The 13,713-nt window shown below is 39.2% G+C and overlaps 1 long non-coding RNA gene across 1 annotated transcript; it reads left to right on the top strand.

The window, feature by feature from the left end:
* The first annotated feature begins 5,695 nt into the window (after positions 1-5,695).
* On the top strand, positions 5,696-11,994 carry LOC137117164 (uncharacterized). The gene is made up of 2 exons (XR_010913592.1): positions 5,696-6,024; positions 8,252-11,994. It is a non-coding gene; the product is annotated as an uncharacterized lncRNA (long non-coding RNA).
* The last annotated feature ends 1,719 nt before the right edge of the window (positions 11,995-13,713 follow it).

The following is a 13,713-nucleotide window of genomic DNA, read 5'->3' as shown; positions in this document are numbered from 1 at the left end:
CAGCTTTTTTTTCCCTCACTTTTAAATGCAAGATCTAAAAACAGCACAACCAGAGTGCAGCATACTATATTTAGAATCCTGTAAAGCAACAAGATGGTTGCAGAGGAACTGAATTGTCTGAACAGACGTGTATATATACAAGTATAAGATGAAAGGGCAAATTTGCAGCTACCGCCCTTCTTCCAATTCATTGCTAATGGAGGTTATTTATTGTTAGGCCCTTGGTCTATTCCTGTGCAGCCGAATCCACTCCTAGCTCTGTTTTGGAATGTTTCTCAATGAATAATTGACTAGAGTGGTATTTTTGACCAACCCTGTCTTGGGTGCAGTATATAAATAGCTCATGTGCAGCAAAGCGTGTATGGATTTGTCAGGGGCATTAGGCATGGGAGTAGGAGCCTTGTTATGTAATAGGCATGTGAGTTGGCACACCACAGAGACTCTGCATTGAATGGGTGTGTGTGATGCTCTGTACTCATTCAGTGTTTTCAGAGTGATAGTATACTTGCCGAGAGTCCTTTGTAAAGTCTGCTGCAGCTGAGACAGCTAATTTTATTACTGCATTAGCTAAACAAACCTGCAAAGCCTATACATATGAATATTGCACTTATTTAATCTAAACGTTCATGCATGATTCGTATAATGTATAATTGTAGTAAAGTTGGCTTGTCTGTGTTAAATCAAGAGGACCACCCAGATAAACTAGCCTTATAAACCTTCATTTGAACTTACTGTAGTTGTATTTTACTATCATAGTTTAATTACATAATACTGGTACAGTAAGTCCATTCTGGTGTATAACAATTTGACTCTAATCTGACAATATATTTATCAGTTGCATGTTAGAAATTGACTTGTTTTTAAAAATACCAATTTTTGTGCTGCACTCTACTAACAGTGATTACAGTCTCGACAGTGCTATTTTATTCGTGCACTTTTGTAACAATACATTCAAATGTGCATCTTTCTATTTGTGTGCATACCAAACCTACTGCTAAACAGATGATGAAAAGTAATTTGGGGTTGCAGAACACTGGAACAATTGGCAATGCTTTGATGCTCTTATTCTAAACTTTATATTTCCATATTGAAATTTGGTATTGCACCTCACAGTATGTAGATATATTTGGCTCACTGCTGCTGAATATAGTAACACTGAATGGATGTTGCTGCATGATATTATATAATATCATGCAGCAGACTTTCCTACATGCACATGAAAGAAGACTATTTTAAAGACAGTGATGTAAGAGAGGATCAAGATTTAAACACACAAAGAAAGTTTATTTGAATGAGGCTGTTTTTCCTTTATGGTGTAGACTGTTAAACATTGTTGTATCTATATATATTTTTGTAATCACAAAAGAGCATTGTAAAGTAACCAATAATAAAACAGTGTAAAAGAGAAGGGTTACTAACATGTAATCTGGCAGCTTGTTTTTCCAGCATATGAAATATGCAAGGTAAAGTATTTTGATATTTTAGGTGTAAACATATTTATCATAGTATATGTAGTATATACATATTTAGTATTACTCATCCTCTAATCTTACTTTTCCTCTAGCCTGAATTTGTTTCGTTCTATAGTTGATTGTTAAGGTGGGCTGGCTAAAAAAGCTGGGCATGAATCACTGTTCATTATCAGGTCACCTGCTGATTTCTTTTTTCCTAGTAATTAAAAATAAATCCAAAAAACAAGGGAAAAACCCTTAATACAATTAGCATTTAAAATTGGTAGTTTAGTTTTGTCCAACAAACAGTCCACACCTCTAAGGTAATTTCAATACTACCATAAAGCAAAAAGAAAAGCAGCAAATCACAGTTTGAATAAGTTATTCCATTAGTTATATTTTTTTTTAAAAACATCAAAAAAGTTGACAAATTTCTTTCAGTCATATAATAACTGAAGTTCTAATAAGGCACCACACATCTGACTTTAGTCTGACAATTAAAACTCTGTCATAAAACAAGTCTGGCTGTTCAGGACCATGGACAGCTCCAAAATAATACCATTATATCCACTCTTCTGCATCCTGTTAAGAAAGATGGGTGAAATTATAACCTTGGGGGATGAGGAGCACAAGGAGAAGCTGGACAGGAAGTGTGTGGAGTGGCATGATAACCATCACTAGTTATAAAAAAAAAAAAAATCAAAGATCTAGTGTTGGGGGGGCGACCAAAATAGGGGCTGTTGGTTCCATACATTTGGTAAATAGTCTGCACTAGTAGAGTGTTTTTTTACCTTAATGGTACAAAAATCTTTTTGCTTCTCATTTACAATCACACACACACAAACTCACTGGGATCAACTAAGTTGGGTTTCAGTGTCTTTCTCAAAGACACTAAGACAGGAGGTGCTGGGGAATGAAACTGACAATCCTAGGATTGGTTACAGTACAGTGATTGGTCTTTAGTACCTGTCCCCCTAAAATTTTCAATCACTGCGCCCCTGACACCACTCCACAACCCCCATCCTCCCATGCGCTGACTATCACGACTGAGAAGGTGGAAGGGAGCTGAGTGGACTGCACACAGGCAAAGCAGCTAGTTTAGAAAGTATTGATCTGAGGGTGCTCAAAGGCTGCACCATTCAACTCTGTGTGGTCCTTCAGCACATCTTCCGTTTCAGCCTCATTTTCAAGAGGGTTTAGACAGGTTCATGTCTGCTCCCCTTTCCTAAAAAGACATACAACCCTGCACAAAATGGCTACAGACCACCATAGTGGTGGCGACCTCCCTCCATCATAACGACAATGAAGAGACGTGTCGTAATCCCTTTTTGTTTCCTAGGCCACACATAGGCATGCAGGCATATTACATTCTAGTTCAACCGGGTGTATTTCCACCTGAATGACTCAAGAAGCACTGTGAGGATGAACTTCTTTGATTTCTTCAGTCATATCAAGTTTATGGATATGCAGGTTAGTGCACATATATCTAAGAAAAATGACTATTTGACTGGTCAGCCACAGTATGGCAGACTGCAGAGCTGTAAGTCATTATCAGCACCATTGCACCTCGCCTCGCTTTTTAATGGATGATTCTGGTGCTGTTGTTAATTATCCTGTGCACCTCAGACTTTTGGTACACAGTTCTGCCACCCAAAGAAGTTCTCTGATCTGAATTTGATACTGTGGGCTACATCAGCAGAAAACTGAAGGCTGAGTAGAGATGTGATGGACAGAAAGACCTCCTGCTCAACATTTGATGGTCAATGTCTGGAGTGGAAAGACATCTTAATCCCCTTTCAACATTGAGGGACTGATGTGAAGGTGCTTGGGGACTACAAGTCCACCTTGACAAAAGGCTGGACCATGGGAGAAATACAGAGACTCTGTACAGGAAAGTTCCAGTTACTCGCATCTGCAGTATGCTGCAGCTGTTCCACCATTTCATGGTGGCCAGTGCTCTCTTCTTTGGGGCAGCAGTCTGAGAGTAACAGATGCCCTCCGGATCATCAAGTGCTCTAGCTGCATCATGGGTGTAGAACCAGATTCTCTGGTAGTGGTGTCCAAGAGGAGGAGACTAGACCTGTTAGTTTTTCTTTTTGATGTTATTAAATTTAAAAAATATTAAAAATAAATAAAAACTAGGACTATATGCAAAAGTGTAGTGAATAATTTTTAGCACTGAATCTGCACTGTTTCCTGTTGCAACCTGGTATAACACAGAACCGTGTTACTGGTTTGCCAAGTCTCACTTTGAACTAAAATAATAACAGGTCAAATACCAAACAAGGATAATGCTAAACACTAAACTCTATACAAACCGCAATCCATTTGCTAAAAATAAAAGCAAAGTGAGTCAGAAGAAAGTAAAATAAACACGTCCACCCTTTTGCAGCACTGCATGGATAACCCTGATTATGATATACTGTCAAACAAAAGAAAGGACTAAAATAAGACATTTAATGAAATTCTTGCTTGAGAAGAGAATAGTGTCTTTTATTTGAAAAGGTTCTAGTCTAAACAAAGTCTGGATTCAAAAAGCCTGGTTTAAAAGTTAAGTTGTTCAGGTAGACTAAACAAAAAAATATATTTTAAATTAAATTACACCTCCAGTCATGTAAAATTAGTCCACACCTCAAGTCTCCCTTGGCATGATTTTTTATGCCGGATGCCCTTCCTGCTGCAACCCTCCCAAAGTGGCCCCGGTGGCTGGGCAGGGCCACACCTCGTGGGGTGTGATTCAAACCCACAGCCCTCTGCATTCACTCTACCACTGAGCCAGCATCCCCCCTAATTGAAACCAAAGACACATTTGATTTTCAATTAAAAAGAGTCTCTTTTGAACACTTACACTGCGCTAACAAGCGGAGCAGCCCACTTGTGTGGTCATTAACATCGACATGTTTTCACTGTTATAGTTCGTCTGAAAGAACAACATTCATTCAGTCAGACCACATTGGAGCATAACCTATCATCGAAGGCCACCTAAAGTTTTGTTCAGCAGGTATAATCACTCATCTGAGGTGGGGCCTATTTATACATACTATGTGCTTTAAATCTGCTTGATTCTTTTTAAAAAGCCAAAGCAATTGTACATTCATAAAAACTAAATAGAAATGTTACATTCTAATAATGCTATTGTGCATTACTTTTACGTTCAGTAGAAAAGGACACAAAAGATGTAATGCTATGAAAATCCTACAGGTTGAAGCTTTAATGAATGAGGCAGAGTCTCATTCTTAAAGAGATACGCTGATAAAGAGGGGGAAAAAATCCCATAATCTGGTCAGGATTATTTTTCACTATATAGAGAGGCAGATTTTCCGCCTGGAAGCTGTCCTGTGTTTATGTTTTGCCTCTCGTACAGTAGTGGGCTACTTTGAGCAGAGAAACCCGCAGCGCCAGCCGTGTTTAGTACGGGAGTTAAAAATAGCATCAGCGCTCGGCCAAGCGCCGCTCCGTTACTACGCGTTTCAGCATTCTGCCCTGTGAGGGGGGGAGTCTGCAGGACCGAGACCGCAGCAGCCTGGAACCAGCCTTCCACCTCTTTGTGTAGCTCTGCATCATTACCCTCCAGGCCACTTGATGAAGAAAAACCCAACCTGGAGCCATTTTAGCCACATGTGAAGGTTTAGTGACAGGAAAAGATGAAAATAAACGTCTTTGAAACCGACGTTTGTTGTCGCTTTGCCTCATGACCATTGGAGCCCATGCTCACCATTTGATTTGTGTGTGGCAGGCAAAGCCTTTTTGCTCCCAAAGACGTGAAGGGGGGTGGGGGGTTCTTTCCAGTTGGGTAGTGGAGGAGGAGGCTGCGCCTTCTTGAGCCCATCCTCAGGGATTTTACATTTTCAGATGATGTTTCATGGACTTTCACTGGTTTTTAGCCACAGTCAACGGAGGCTCCTGCTTCTACCTTCAAAGTGGGAGATTCTCCACCTGACGTCAATGCCTAGTAACTGACGCAGCCCCCAGGAGGAGGAAGTCTGTTTTATTTTTCCATTTCTGTTGCCTTAAAATATAAAACAGGCAGAGTGAAGATAAACTGTGCTAAAGAGCTGCAGAATTATACGTCTCTGTGTGCATGTTGGCTACATTTGTTTTTATTTTTCTAATATAATAATCTATGGGGGGCGTCTGTGCGCAATCATCACGAATCATAAAATTCCAAATTAACACAAGCTAAATCCTGCACACTCTTCCTGACTCCGTTAAAAAACGGGCGTGCACTTTTAGGGAGATGCTTTCGTGCACGCGCATTTCCCATGCTGGTAAGGGGGGGGGGAGCTCGCGCCAGTTCTAAAACGCCGCACGCTCGAAATTCCTCCAAGGAACCTCTGCGAGCTTTTCTGTTTTTTCATCACGCGCCAGCTAAAAATAGAAACGGGGTTGGATCGTGATCCAGAAATAGATAAGGGGCATCACTCCTATAAAAGGAACCATTCAAGAGTACAGTGGGTGCACAGTTTGAAGAAGCGAAAAGCCACAGCATATTTTATGGAGAAACAAGCTGTTTTTTGGTTCATTTTTTGTGGTACTTTTTGGGGCTTTTAAAGGAGGATCCGCTGCTACACCGGTGAGTTAAGTCAAGGTTTTTCCAGCTGCACCTGTTTCTTCCTGGTTGTTTCTTCCTTTGGCTTTGCTCTATGTGTAGCTGCGCTTTGTATTCACTGCAAAACGCGCTAAATGTTATTGTTTGGTCGGAGGCGGGATGTCTGCGGAAAGAAACGCCGTGTCATGATCATTTTTATGGGGTTTTCTGCTGTTCTTTGAATCACGGTGGAAAGGATTTTTGTCTTTACAGCTCCCAGGGATTTACCCTTAGTTCTAATTCAACTGGGTGGATGTCGTCTCTCGGCTTTACTGTAGTTATTGTTGCCATAATTGCTCTTCTTACCAAGGCCTGAGCTTGTTGGATTATTTAGGAGTTGGAGAGGATTCTGGAGCGAGTTGGGAGCTGTCCTCTCGCTGTGGTGCTGAAGTGTTTAAGGACTGGGTTTGTCTTTCACCACCACTGTGGGCATTTCTGCTAAGTTTGATGCAGCACGCACCACGTCCAGAGCTCATTGTGCTCTGTGCTTGCTCTTGCTGGTAATTCGCGGTGGCAAAGCTTTTACCACCGACTGGGATTTCGGCTATTTTTGACGCCGAAACCCAGTGCCACAGAGCCCCAAACAGCTCCCCGCGTCGGACAGACCGCCACTTTCACAATTTCAGCCTTGTTTGCAGGTTTTCTCCCTTTTGCTCGCGACGAGTCTCGAGTCGTGACTGCTAAAAGTGAGTAAGGCGCGTGCTGCGTCAGTGGCGTCTGGCTCCGGTGCGCTCGAGACAGATGGGGGGAATCGTGACAGGCTGGGGGACGCGACCACGAACGAAATGCTGGATGGCCCAATGAAAACGGAGCGAGGGTGGGGCCCCTGCTTCGGCAGCTTGTGGTTTGGAGCCAAATTAACCCTTTGCAAATAAAACAAACTTTACTACTTATAAAAACCGGAGGCAGCGCGCGTTTGTAACAAATGTTTTTCAGTATAAAAAAGATCCAGAATTTGGAAACCGCACATCTGATCAGGATGTTTACTCGTCTACTCTCTTCTGTTAGTAACTGTTGGTCAGTAGCCTATAAAGTCGCACTAGTGTCCACAGTGAATGCCGGGGGGGGGGTATAATGAAACTGTCAGGTGCTTTGGCCTCCTGCTTAGGTGCTCTTTTGCTTCGCATTGCTATTGGTAGATCACGAGTGGTCCCGTCCAATCACACCGCGGCCATCCCTCTGCTGCGTGTTAAAGTCTGTAAAGGCGATGAGATGCCGCCTCTCCTCATCGCCGCTCTTTTTAATAACAAGGCTGCGTGTTGCTGCAAAGCAATGCCAGTCCATTGCTTCTCACTTCCAGTAGCCTATCTTCGAAGGATGATGAAGCATGCACAAGGTTTTTATCTAAAACACCTGGAGAATGAAGACCCCGAGGAGTCGTGGACTGGACTGAATGTGGATTTCGGGACTGTAGCACTTGTCCGTCACGAATCTTTTTGCGGTCTGGGCTTGCTGTGCATACATGAATGGGAAGCCCTTACCCCAAAAAGCATTTGTGGAGGATATGCACGTCGTTCATGTGGTTGGGATTGAGATGTCACACGGCTGTTGGCTAGATAGGCTCAGTGCTTTGTTCTAACACCGAGGTCTGGACTCACAAAGTGTACAAGTGTGACCCATGCCTTCAACACACACACACACACACAGACTGCTCAGTTGTACTGATATGAAGTCACACATTTGAAGGAACTTAAATATTAATCAACATCTCTCCACTTGTGCTGCATCATGAAGAGAGTGAGGCCATAGGTCAGAAAGGCAAATACAGAAATAAGGAGTGCTGTCTTTTCACCAGCAAAGACACCATCTCCAGCCTCAGACAGCAGTTTACACTTACTCTGCAGTCGTTGGATTGTCTGGTATTACGTTAGCGATGTGCCTAATTATGCACGTTTGGTTTCATTGTACGGTAAATGCATTTTTTAAAGGGGAACGTTTTCAAATCACTTTATACATACGCCTTAGTATCTAACGCAGTTTTTATATGTATTAATTATTTAGTATGTTCATCACTTCCCTATCATAATGACTTCCCTGTCTATGTGATGTCTTATCTGATGTAGGCCCTATATTTGATAGGAATCCTTAAAATACTGCAATTTATGTTTTTTTTATTTTATTTTATATAAATCCAGACATGTGCTGTTACAAAAACTTTAATTTTAGAAACACTTTGCTTTGATTCCTATACGTCTACTGACGGAACATTTAGGATGTAGCCTGAATATTGGACAAGACACATGTCACGGACAGGACGATGAATCAGCAGTGAGGATTTTCTGTTAGTATACACACTGACACACACACACACACACACACACACACACACACACACACACACACACACACACACACACACACACACACATATATATTAATTAAGACATTTATCCAAAGCAAGTTCCCTCAACAGTGTCACATATTTAATAGATTTCTGTTCAGCTTCTTCCTTATATTGGATTGGGACGTTTTGATTCTAATACATAGACTTTATAGAAAATGAAATTATGATAATTGTTTTACCAATGAAGAAACTCAAATAACATTTACTTTAAATTTTCATTGAGTTTTAATAGCTGGACTTTTCAAATAGACATTTTCTTCATTTCTTTTTACACTTTTATTAAGTAAATCACAACTCAGTTGAATTGTAGTTAGAAAAACTCATATTCTTTACAAAGCAGTGATTGTTTTTACAATGATTGTCTTGTGCTTTTCTTCTAATGTTTCTTTAGTACATCTTCCCTTTTTTCTTGTCCAGCAGCGTGAACCAGTGTCAAGTCCGTTTTCATTCTGAAGCAGAAGCTGCGCAACAAAACAAAGCGGTTCTTTGTACTGTGTGAATATGTGTGCTTTTGCTTTACCATGTTAATTTAACTTTTTTCATGTCTTTTGAACTCACAGGTTCTCTACATCTTACACACACACACACACACACACACAAAATACTGTGAGACGGAAGCCGTGACCCAACCACAGCAAGGTCAGAAGGTGGAATCCACAGAGTGAATGGGAAAAATTGTTAAAGGGAAGTAAAAAATAGTTTGTCACTTTTCAGTAAAATCTGTTGTTATCATCGTCACAAAGCATGAATGTGACCCCCCATCCCCACGTTTGCTTTGTGCTGCATGTACTTCACATCTTGTGGGATTTTCCTATATTTTAGAAACAGGTTCTTCCTGTTTTTTATTATAAGTAGTATTATTATTATTATTATTGATAGCGGAGGGGCCTGGTGGCTCAGTGCTAGAGCATTGGGTTGGAATGTAGAAGTCAGCGGGCTCGAATCCCATCCCACCTGGTGTGGCCCCAGCCCAACCACCAAGGGCCACCCTGGTGCCGGTCCCAACCCTGGGTGAAATGGGGGGTTTGTGGCAGGAAGGGCATCCGTTGTAAAAACACATGCCAAATCAACATGTGGCAACCCCTGACGGGACAAAGCAAAAGACATTGATCTATTATTTTTTAAGATTGCATAGTCCAAGAATGGAAATTTGTTTTGTACATTAAACCTTTTCTTCTTTTGTAAATGGTTATATGCATGTTATAGCATGGACATGCAACAGTTTTCCAAGCTGTAGTCAACAGCTAGGTCAGGAATTTGTTCCTTTTAGGCTCAGCACCAAAACAAGGAGGAAGTGTCACAACATGACAGGATGTTGACTATCAAATTTAATAGCACAGTGTGCAAACACTTCAAATGGCAATGCTCTCTGTAACTCTAAACCTCCTGCATTGCTAGGTGAAAATCAGCTGTCTGGTCAAATCTCCACACCGTAGTAATGTCTGCAGAATTTTGTGTCAATGGGCCAAAGGATGTCATCTGGAGGTATTTGTCAGCTAAAAGTAGAGAGATATTTTGATATAGGGAAGTCAATGGGAAGTTTAATAGCATTTATTTACATGCACTACCCAAACTATAACCAAAAGAAGCAAGTTCAAAATCAGTGAAAATCCTTTATTCCTTTAATACAAAATCCTTTAAAACAAAGTATATCTGAATATTCTTGTTTGGCTTCTCTGTTGTGATATTTGTCTAAACCAATGTTTAAGCTGCTTTAGTTTGACAGATGTCTCGGTCACTGACGTGAACAATATGAAACATGGGTTTTTTATATGTTTTATGTAAAGAGTTGCTTCATGCAGAAGGTGTGTCCCAAGGCCCAAAACCCTTGGGTCTATAGGGTTTCCCACCATGCCCATGAGGATGTATGCCCACTCAGCTCCAGCGGAGCATTGCAACTGCTGAGTGAGCAGAGAGGTCCTGGTTTGGGAGAAAGAATATGTGTTTGAGCTGCCCTCTCCCTGCACTTTCCCTCCAGGGCATGTTTTAAATCAGCTTACCTGCTTAAAAGAGAGGTAATAACAATTACACAGAAGTTAGAATACACACACTAGTCAAAAGACTGTTAGACTGTTGTCTATTTTCTGACCTGTTAGGATTTTATTTTAGAAGAATGTGAGAAATACGAAAGTACTAGAGAAAGCACAGTTTAGATTCACATGGTACTGTAAATAGTTTATTTATCTTGCAAGTATTTGTCCTTAAAAATTATAATAAAATTTGGGCTTCTGATTTATGTTTTACACAGGAGGAGTGGGTGTGTTTGTGTATCTGCATGTTAGAGAAGAAACAACAGAAAGTCATTACAATTATTTTTAAAACACAACCTGAAATTAATACTAGGTCACAAGTTGTCATGTAAACTCCATATATAAACTCAGCAGAAACATGTATGTTCACTTATTATGATGAGCTTGTTGATATCCTACTGAGACACACTGTTGCACGGACAGCACTAACATGTTTTGCTTTTGGATTTTTGTCAGGTTAAAATGCTACAGATAAACTAATTAGGTATTATATAGAAACCAGTTGATTTTGCTGTAGTTTTCAGATGTGCACTGTGCAGCTAAACATTTAACTGTGATTAAGTGGAAATCTGCAGTCATTTCATCTCATGCAACTGTCTTTAACTCGAAAAAAAAAAATCAAATAAACATTTACTGTTGAGGCTTCAAAAGCAAACTTATTAAAATGTGAAACTGCCTTCAACCTCTTTTTCAACTCCCTATTCAACCCTTAGTAACTGATTTGTGGTGTTTTTTCCAATTTAACAAGTGATGACAGCAACACAGAGAGCATGTTTTGTGCACGGAGCCAATGTGCATCTTTGTTATGGACATGTAACGTAGGAGCATGTGGCCGTGTTATTTCCTTTTTTAATGTGTTCCCTCATGTCTCACTGTTTGTAACATTTTAATTTGTATTTTATTTTTGTTTCTATCTTAAGCTATATTTTATGTCATTCTGTCTTTTTTGAATGAACTTTCTCTTTTTTGTTTAGATGGTCATAATGTCATACCATGTATGTGGTATACTGAAACGAAAACTGAGTCTCTTAATCATATCTCAAAATTAATGAATGACTTAATAGTAAATTTACCCCATTTGATTAAGAATTAATATGCAATTGAACTGTGTGTGTGTGTGTGTGTGTGTGTGTTGTGTTTATGAGGGATGCTACATCTATAGAATACCTCAAAGCAGTATGAAATTATATTTCCTATTTTACTGTGGCTATTTTTAATAATAATAATATCACGGTTTGTACCAGACCTTGTAATCAGTGTGCACCTTTATTGCTGATCACTATTAGGTGTGTTAAAGTGCGCACTCTTACACACTTAACACTGTTGTTTTATTTGCATCTGTTTTCCAAATATTCAGGGTATAGTTTTTAGTTTACAATTTATTATTATTGCTATTTTGCATTCATAACTTTGCATATATTCTATGTGGAAATGTGGTCCCTCATATTTGACATCAACTTCTGTTTATGACATGCATATGTGTGTAAATGGCAATTAAGCTGAACTAAATCTTGCACTTGATATATTGCTATAAAATAACACATGGAAATAAAGTTTCATTAACACAAATGGTGCATTGTATTTGTTGTGTTTCTGTGAGTTGAATCTGACAGTAAAACAAAATACATAATTTTGTACTGTCATGTTGTAATGTCTGCAAAGTATGGTGTTTAATAAGTATAATAAGTATATTATATGAAATAGTTTCTCTACCGTCCATACATTTTTAAGCGGACACTTCTGTGCCTCTACAACTTTCTGAATCTCTGTCAACAAGCTCTAAAACAGTGACACAAGGACATGTGGTGATGAATTACTGGCTCCTGTGAACCATGTTGTATGATAAAAAGAAATCTAGACATTTTTAATGCAGTTACATTAACATGTGTTCTACATGTTTTGTCAAAGTCAAAACTCTCACTCTGCATCTGTCTAATTGGCACTCACTCCCACATGGACACCAGGCCACCAGGTTTGACTGCAGGCTCTCGTGGTCATGAACAGCAGCTGGTCCATTTATGTCTGAGATGTCACTTTAATATAAATTTCATTCAGGTTCGTCTGAAAGCTTAGAGCCAACAGTTTAGGCTCCTGTTTACCATTGCTGCATTTCTATTTTTAGAGCCAATGCTCTTATGTAATGTTCACTCTCACATTATGGACCACTGCTGTCTGCTCCACTTGGCTGAACTGTGTTCTCCGCATGTAGTGCATGTGAAGTTGGATTCAATGTGTCTTGAAACTTTTATATTGTAAAAAGGAATTCAAATGAATAAAAATTAAAACAGATACATTGAAGGATAAACATTTTTATTGCTTCTGTGTAGTTGGAGAATACTTTAATCAATCAAATACCTTACAGCAAACTTCAAATTCCAGAAAAATGCAAAATGCAAAGTTCTGGTGACTGTTTTAGTGTTTACATCCCAATTTGGGACTGTCAATGAATTATCACCAATTACAGAAACTTCTCACAAATTCCCAGAATTAATATAATTCTATATGGCTACACTGTATTGTGGTAGTGGAGTTCTCAGAGTACTGTAAGTACAAGTATTTATCATTGATACTTGCAATGATTTCTAAACCAAACTTACATTTAAAAAAAATGTGAACCCTGATCACAGTTGGTATTTCCATAAAAGGGATGAAACGTGTAGGTTAAAATAAACTGATGTTACTTTCTAATCGCTCAGTTTTCACTAGAACAAATAAAGTGTATTTTACACACACAACAGACTACACACAGAAAACATATACAGTAATGGAACTCAAAGATTGATTTTGATTGATCTGTAAAGTATCTGAATTCTTCTCAGTTCTCTGTGCTTAGTATGTAAGTTTGGAATTTACATAGAGTATAGTTTTACAATTTATAGCCACCAATGCGATGTCAGTGAACAGTTTGCACATCAGGTGCAATAACATATACTGTTAGATAAATCTGTTTTAGCATGTACATCCTAATTTGGGATGCTAAAATAATTATCACAAATTACAAATAATTCTCATAAATTCACAGGGTGAAAATAATTCTATATGGCTAGAATGTAATGTGGTACTACTGTAACTACAAGTATACAAACAACAGTATACAACAGCTACAAAATATAAGACAATCTAAAATATTATCATGTCACGTTAGGCAGTGAAGTACTTCCCCAGAACTTGCAAACAAAGCTTTAGCTTTACAAAGCTTTACAAAGGTTTCGTGTAAGTATGCTTTAAATATAGATATTATACGGATGTACAGTGGAAGAAATACCTACTGTGAAAATACAAAAAAGGAGTTTTGTTACA

Source organism: Channa argus, chromosome 2 (assembly GCF_033026475.1).
Source record: "Channa argus isolate prfri chromosome 2, Channa argus male v1.0, whole genome shotgun sequence".
In the NCBI taxonomy this organism is placed as follows: Eukaryota; Metazoa; Chordata; class Actinopteri; order Anabantiformes; family Channidae; genus Channa; species Channa argus.
This window is presented reverse-complemented; position numbering and strand designations above follow the sequence as displayed.